This window comes from Myotis davidii, unplaced genomic scaffold (assembly GCF_000327345.1).
Source record: "Myotis davidii unplaced genomic scaffold, ASM32734v1 scaffold370, whole genome shotgun sequence".
Taxonomy (NCBI): domain Eukaryota; kingdom Metazoa; phylum Chordata; class Mammalia; order Chiroptera; family Vespertilionidae; genus Myotis; species Myotis davidii.
Genome location: NW_006288615.1, coordinates 5,943,882 through 5,952,070, shown reverse-complemented (window position 1 = coordinate 5,952,070; position 8,189 = coordinate 5,943,882).

Here is an 8,189-nt window from a genome sequence, read left to right as displayed (position 1 = left end):
GCCCGCCTGGGTGCCGGTGGCCCCAAAGAGCCGTGCGGCTCTGAATGCCAGAAACAAGGCAGTGCGGCTGCTGCAGACTCAGAATGGTGTCTGAGTCAGATTTCCTCACGCGGAGACGAAGCCTTCCCTGACTCCGGATTGAGGGATGAAGGGGAACGGTGATGTTCTCCAGACAGCGGCCCAGTGGATTCCATGCGGGGTTTCCCTTGGGCCTTCCCCAGTAGCACAGATGGCGGGATGGAGGGAATGTCTTCGAAACACCTGCCTCCTCTGAAGCCTTGAGTTGCTTTGCAGATTCCAATGGAACTGGCGCTGGAGACACCCTGTCCCTCCCTATTGCCACCGGTGCCTTCGGCATATTCATGGGCTCTTCGTGCATTCCCAGGCTCCCTGGAAGACTCCGAGTCCCCGGAGTGGCACCACAGAGGGCCCACATGTGCAGAGGGCAGGTACTTCCAGTGTGAAATTCTGTAGCACAGCTGCTTCAATGTGAAAGGAGCGTGGCCTCCTCATTGTCCTGAGTCAACCGCCCCTGACTAAACGGAGTCCCACCTCTCATCAAAGTGCTTCCTAGCTTTCGTTCTTCCTACAGAAACTGGGCCATTAACCTGATGAATGAAGACCCCATTTATCTTTAATGGTAAGAGCTTACCTTCTCCCTGGCCCCATGTTTTAAACAAAACCTGAAAACCATGGTATTCAAACAGGATCGTTCTGAACCCACCTGCTACCTGTGAATGGACACAAGGCTCCCAGAGCCACTTCTCCCCTCTTGAGTAGGAATAAATCCACGTGTGATTAGGCGCACAGCAGTGGATGTGGGAGCACATCCTCTGTGGATTCCAAGGAAGTTGCTGTGGCTCCAATCCATTCAACATCCCCTCTCACCTGCTTCCTTGCATCTGGTCTCAGGTCTGCGTTTTGTGCACCGGTCTAGATATAAATGATGCCAGTGAGACATGCACCTGGAAGGCCTCTGGCCAGGCTGATTTCTGAGACGTCATAGCAGGTGTGGCTGAGCTGATGCATCTGTAATTGGCGTTAATCACAACATCTGCTCAACTGCCTCCTGCTGACTTGAATTTTGGGATCATGGTGGGTGTTTGGCCGGACCCTCCTTTGGCTTTCAGTCCCCTGATTGCTCTATGGTAACTTGCATTCCCAGTGAGAAGATCCCTGAGCAAATGCTTTTTCTTAAGTCTCTTCTCTCTGCTTTGGTTGGGCGTTGCAGCCTTCCAGGCCACGTGTCCGCATCGGCGGGTCTTCTCTGTGGGCCGGACTCCCACTTTGCACAGCTCTGTGGGAACATCCTAAGCCTGGGAAGGACCTTGTCTGCGAGATGAAAGCCTGGCCTAATGTCTGAAGAACAGTCTGGGAAAGCACTGGCTCTTGAGGATATTTGAATCCTGGGCCATGCAGACACCTTGAACTCATCTGTCTGAAACCTCCCGCAGTCTTAATAAAAATGAGTCCATCATCCGGGCTGGACCACAGCCGGTTTTATACCGGATCTGAGTTGAACGGCGGGGGACGAGCCAGTGTTGCTAGAAGTGAAGTTGGTCTCACTCCCACCTTGGTGACTGGCCAATGCAGTCAAGGCCAGTCCTTTCACTGGACACAGGGAAGGGACAAGTGGGCTGTAGGCCTGAGGTGGAATGAGTCCCCCTTGGAACTGGGCCTGGGGACTGTGTCCTGGGGGCTGACTAGGGCTGGTCTATTCTCCATTGTAGCTCAAAGCAAGGAAGACGCTGCCAGATTCAGCAAATGAAAATATCGCAGGCCAGTTAAATGTTAATTTCAGATAAACACAAATAACGTTTTAGTATAAGTCCGTCCCAAGGATCTGAAATTCCTGGGTGTCCTATGTTTATCTAGCAACACTAGAGGAGGTCCCAGCCACCGTCCTTGCAGGGGAGCTGAGGTCATGAGGGGGAAGGACCAGATGCAACCGACCAAGTTCAGAGGCAGCCAGAGGGGGAAAGGAGGCAGAAACAGAACGAAATTGGATCCAAGTGGGAGATGTCGGCAACCACAGAGCCCAGGCTGGACAAAGTGTCTAAACAATAGGCCCACAGGCCACCAAGGCGGGCTTCCTCTCCAGAGGTTGACACCTGCATATTTGGGGCTGTTATGCAAATTGAAACCTAATCTCTGAAGTTCCTGGGAATCTATCTCAGGAAGTCTAGAGGGAGATTAACACACACATACACACACACAACCCACAAAAATACTAGTCTGCTTTCCCTGCCTAGGAATAGAGCAAACCTTGTTTCTTCTAGGTGTTAAGGACTAAACTCACGCCTAGTGTTGGGGACACAGACACACGCTCACAAGGGTACTACTCTGCAGTCTGCTCAGGGCCAGTCCTCATCTCTGTTTCTCTTTGTCTCCAAAGCAAAATGCATGTTCCTGCACCGTGTCATGTAGGGTCTGACCCAGAGACCTATTTCCTCCAAAAGCTTAGTCCAAGTGGGAAATGCAAGAAAAATTCAGCAAAACATAAACTACGAATTTCTACTTGTTTTCAGGACACTGAAGCCAGCGAGAGGGACTCAATGTCTCTGCCACCCCTGGGGATGGAGCCCCGGGAGGTCACTCCCCAAAGACAATGGGAGGCTCCTGAGATCAAGGTCTCTGCCTGGTCTCCTACCGGCACCTGGTACAAGTTTTGAATGAATACTGCCATGAAACACACAGATACATACCCATAGATGGTATGATGTGTGCCCGGGAGATGTACAAGGCATTTAATGGTCACAGCAGGTCTGTGGCAGAGCTGCTGGGATCAGCCCATTTCACAGGTGAGGGGTGTGGAAGCGGACGCCCAGAGAGGCCAAGCAGTCTGCCCACATCACACCGGGCGAGTTAACAGTGGAATGGGATGCAGACTCACCTCTGGGTCCATGTTCCTAACCACTGTGGTCCATGTTAATCCCCCTCCATCCCCCACCCCCACTCCAGACGGCCTAGAGCAACATTAGTCATGACTAGTGAACATGAACCAATCCACTCAAGTTAGGGTAGACCTGCAAAGCAGGATCCCATCTCCAGGCCCCCTTCCCAGTGCCCCATGGTGGGTCATCGGGGTTGTATTGGGGGGTGCTCCTCTTTACCAAGTTCCAGGCCCTTCTACCTGTACTTTCTGTCCTGGCCACAGATGTCTCCATGGGCACGGGGGCCTTGCTGAAGGCTCAGAGTGGCTCCCATGACCTCAGGCCTCAGCTGGCCCAGGGGCCGTGCCCTTACAGGGGAGCTGGGGAGCAGGCCTGGGGCTGCTGGTCTTACTCAGATAATGTCAGCCTCAGCCGGGCCACTCGGTTTTTGCTGAGAACACCAACTAAGAGCATGTTGCTTTATCTTTTGAACTTTTAGGGACCCAAGGTCATGCCCTCTACATAGACGGAATAACTGACCCCATTGCATGAATGTAGCAAATGCCAGGCTCCGGCCCAGAAATGCTTCCAGTGAGAAAAGCAAGGCCATTTCTTTGCCTGTGGGGCCCTGGGGATATTCTTGCTTGCACTTTCCTGCCAGGTGGGCAAATAAACGTCATATTTTCGTGGAACAATGATATATTTAGCATTTGTTAAGTTTAGACTTCCTAATTTTTCTCTGTTGCTAAACAACTACACACAAATAAAATGCAATGTTTTAGCCCAAAATAAACAGAGTGAATAGTTTCCCAGATACCACTGGAGAGAGCACCCAGCACGGGTCTGTCTGCTGGTTCTCACACAGGGCAGAGCTGGCTAGGGTGCCCGCTGGGACCCGAAGCCAGGGACACAAGGGTCACTGCCTCTGTGTGACCACGTCAGAAGGGTCTGCTTGTCTAGTTCATTTCAGCCTCGCCAGTCCTGGGTTTCCTATATCTAATGCCGAGTGTGGGAAGAGAATTTTCTGAGTCCTGGTTTGCCCAAGACTGACAGGTCAGAGACTCGCGGGCCAGGCCGGGGAGCCCTCCCGGATGGCCAGGGGAGCTTTCGGTCAGTTCTAGAATGGAGGTGACCTTACCAAGGTGGCCGTTTCAGTCCCATTCTCTTGGTGCCTCCTAGGGAACACAGGGCTCTTGTGCTCCCCTCCCCATCCTCCCTGCCCTGCTCCTGGGTTTGTCCCCTTCCCCTCCTCCCACTACCCCACGCTCTGTTCTCCACCCACATGGAGCCTGTCTGCTCTTCTTTCCACATCAGGGACTCCACATATTTGAAGATAGCCATCAGGTCACCCAAGTAAGAGAGTGCTAATTTCCCCTCCTACCTGGATGGCATTGCAAATAACTGTTGAAAGGCTGAATTAGTTAATAGGGCGATGACATAACTGGTAACTGTTTGGTTTAGATCCTTATCTCAGCTGATGGGCCAAATATATTCCAGCTGGATTAAAGATGGAAAGATTCTTTTAAAATGAAATCATAAAATAATAATAAAAAATATTTTAAATAGCTACAAGAAAATGTAAGTGAAAAAAAAAATCTGGAACTGGTTTGGCCTCTCTAAGCATAATACCCCGATCAGAATCCATGAAGGAGCCGTTCATTGACCTGCTCAAACCTGGAAGTAAAAAGTGTCTACAAATTAAAATAACCCATAAACATAATTAAACATAAAACAGCACATTGGAAATATTCTCAGCCTGTATGACAAATAATTGGAACCCCTAATAAGATGGGAACCTTTTCAAAACAATTTAAAGCATGACAGCGTGTTGCTCATAGAATAATAAATTCGCATGACCAGCAGTCACTGAAAATATTTAGCTTTGTTAATAAACAAAGAAATTCAAACTTAAAACCAGATGTGTTTTTGCCTATTAGACTGGAAAAGATTAAAGACGGACAGAACGCCTCATCTTGCTGCGGGGCTGGGAGGCAGGGGCGTGAGGAACGGTGCTGTCCCCCTGCAGGGGACCGTGGCAGGGTGCACCCGTGAGTAATCGCTGGAATATTACCCACACTCCCATCCCCAGGCCTCTCAGTGCCTGAGAAATCGCAGTCGCTTTGGAATTTGTCAGCATCAGGCTTGGGTAATGGTCCAGGTGTGTGCTCAGCCAGAACGCCTGCAACCGGGGGAGTGACCGGAGTGTTGATACGCTGCTGGGGAGTGTGCACACCTCCGCCACCTTGGAGACAGTCGGATAGTTTCCTTAAGAGCTATACCTACACCTGCTGTGCTTCAGGCATTTCCCTCCTGGGTATTTACCCAAGAGAGGACAAAGCAATGTCCATGCAAGATTTGTACACAGATGCTCACAGCAGCATCGTTGTTATAACCAACAGCTGGAAACAGCCCAATGTCATCAACAGGTGAACGGAGAAGGGAACTGTGGGGTCCGTGCAGCACATCACCAGTCGGCAATAACAGGGAAAGAACCCCAATGAACATGATCCTTTAGTCTAGACCCGTGGTCAGCGAACCGCAGCTCGCGAGCCACATGCAGCTCTTTGGCCCCTTCAGTGTGGCTCTTCCACAAAATACCGACTTCTGCGCATGGGCCACAAAGTTTCAATTGCGCTGTACATGCGCGCCTGCATTTGGTATTTTATGGAAGAGCCACACTGAAGGGGCCAAAGAGCCACATGTGGCTCGCGAGCCGCGGTTTGCCGAGCCACAGTTTGCCGACCACTGGCCTAGACAAACCTCAGAGTAATGATGCCGCGTGGACAGTGCAAGACGAAAACTATGTGTACTATGGATCACATTCCCCTTGAGTCTAAGAAAATGCCAAGAAATCCGTAGTGACAGAAGCAGGACAAGTGGCTGCCTGGGGACAGAGGGGCAGGCACAGGAGCGAGGGAGGGATGAGGAAGGACCGGGAAGAGCCTCCAGAGGCGGTGGACACATCTCCTCGTCAAGTGTGGCTGTGGCTTCACAGGTGTGTAACATTGTCAGCAGTTATCAAATGCACACTTCAGTATGTGCCCTTTCTGTGTCAATTATACCTCAAGCAATCCGCTAAAACAAGTTAAAAGTATGTGTAAAAGGCTCCTGTTGTCTGAAGTGCTCTCTCTGCCTTGAGCACATTCGCACGGCCGGGAAGCTAGTTCACGTGAAGAATTCAGAGCAGCCACTCTTCCCGAGCCTGCTGTGTGCAGGAAGCTGTGCTGATGCCGGGACCATGTCAAGGCCGCATGCCTATGGCCGTCCTTGAGAAACGTTCTTGGGGGGGAGGTGGGGATGGTGAGAGGGGGTAAGTAGGGAGCTCCCTACTAGGAGGACCAGTCAGGCCCCAGGGAGCACTGGGGCATCAGGGTGGGGCAGCAGTCTGAGTGGGAGCCCATTCATTGGCCGAAATGACAAAAACTAAAGTACAAACAATGCCAATTACAGCCACAGTCACTGGACTGTGGAGACTTCGGGACTCCACACTCCCTAGCAGAGCAGGGGGAGCCTATCTCTCCCCACTACCTCCTCCCCGAATAAGTGCCTTCTCACTCCCTGTGCCCTTGTCTCTGTGCCTCGGGGCTGCAGACTTCCTGAGAAACCCCACTCACAGTCCTTTCCACCTGCTCACACCGCCCGTCCTTCAGGGCCCGGCTTGGGCTGTCAGGAAGCTTCCAGACCTGCCCACCAGGTTAGGGCCCACCCAGCCTCTCTGTGATCCAGCCCTCATCACACCGTACTGGACCTGCAGCTGATCACAGGCCTCTCCTGGGCTGGATGGTGCCTCCCCTGGGACACAGGCCACGACTTGTCAGTCTCTGTGTTCCTAATCCTAGCAGTTTCTAGAATATCGTAGGCACTCAGCTGCATTTGCAATAATCGATCATTGCAGTAATGAATCAATACATGAATGAACAAAGACACAAAGACAGGGAGATTAGCTCAGGTAATGCCCCTCGGCCTTTCTCACCCCCATCCTCTTCTGATAAATGTGACAGGGGTGTGCTGTCCCCTGTCTCAGGCACTCAGGTTTCGGGGTGTCCACAGTCCTCCCCACGCCTGTGCAGGCACCTGCCACTCTCCATCAGCCAGCGCGCTTCTCTCCATCTTGCTCTTATAATTGTGTTACCAAAACAATTTGCAATTTATTTCATTATCCCAACTTTAAACACAGAACGTGTTTTTTTGTGTGTGTGTGTGTTTTTTTCAAAATACACTCCCTCCGCACCTTCAAACCAGGAGTCAGTGCCTGGTATGGGGTGCAGCCTCTCTGTTCTCGCTGTGGAAAACCCGCCTGTCACAGAGTCGGGTTGTGCTGATGGTAGCAGAGGGCTGACTGAAGCCATTGGCAACCTGGACAGCGAGGGGGATGCAGACTCAGGGGACACGTCAGAGGAAGAACAGGCTAAACCGGGCACAGTCACATCAGACAGTGCACTCTGGAGACCCCGAGAGTGAGGGCTGCGGCCTTTCACCCGCCTCCGCCCAGACCCTGCCGTCAGCCGTCAGTGAGCAGGGTTGTTTGCAGGTCACAAGGGGGCAGAGAAGGGCCAGACCCTGCAGTCTTCTGGGGACACCAGCCTTTGGAGGCTCCCCATGAATCAGCTGGCCAGGGTTAGGGGCAGATGCAGGGGTCTCTGTGTTTCTAGGCTTAGCAAAGAAGAGAAATGGAAAACCTGACCTTGTCCAGGCAGGCTTGGGAATCCCACCAGTCAAAGGGCAAAAGTGTAAGAGATTCAGGGGTCGGGGCGTGAAGAGGTGTGAGACCTGGCGGGCGAAGTTGGAAACCAGGCACTTGTCCACCATTTCCTAGTGAGGAGGCTACAAGTCCAGTTTGGGGCCTCAGGGCCTTTGAAAGCATGTTTTTTTCTCACCCACAAACCGTGTGCGAGAAAATGAAATCAGCAGACTCCAAGACTTCACCATTTCCCTCCATTGTGGCAAAGAGGACTTCTAAAAATACATGCCCATTTCACATAAGCAGTATAAAAATAACAGCTTAGAGACCCTGCCATCAGGGTGATGGACTGAGATGCTCCTGGGGAAAATCTCATGTGCAAAATATGAAGGAAAGAATAAATATGATTAATTCTATGAGCGCATGTGCTTCACTAAGATCAGGGTGGTTCTCCGGGATCCAGGCATCATGGTCCTTCGAAGAGCTGGCTCGCAGGCTCACATACATGTACTTTTAAATTCTCATTCAAAACCTCCCCAGAAGGCCTGTGTGCTCCGCTGATTGTGGGGTTACACTGCGGACCACGACAGAGCCCTACCCTTGGGTCATGCTGTAAACAGAAGGTTGTCCTACAA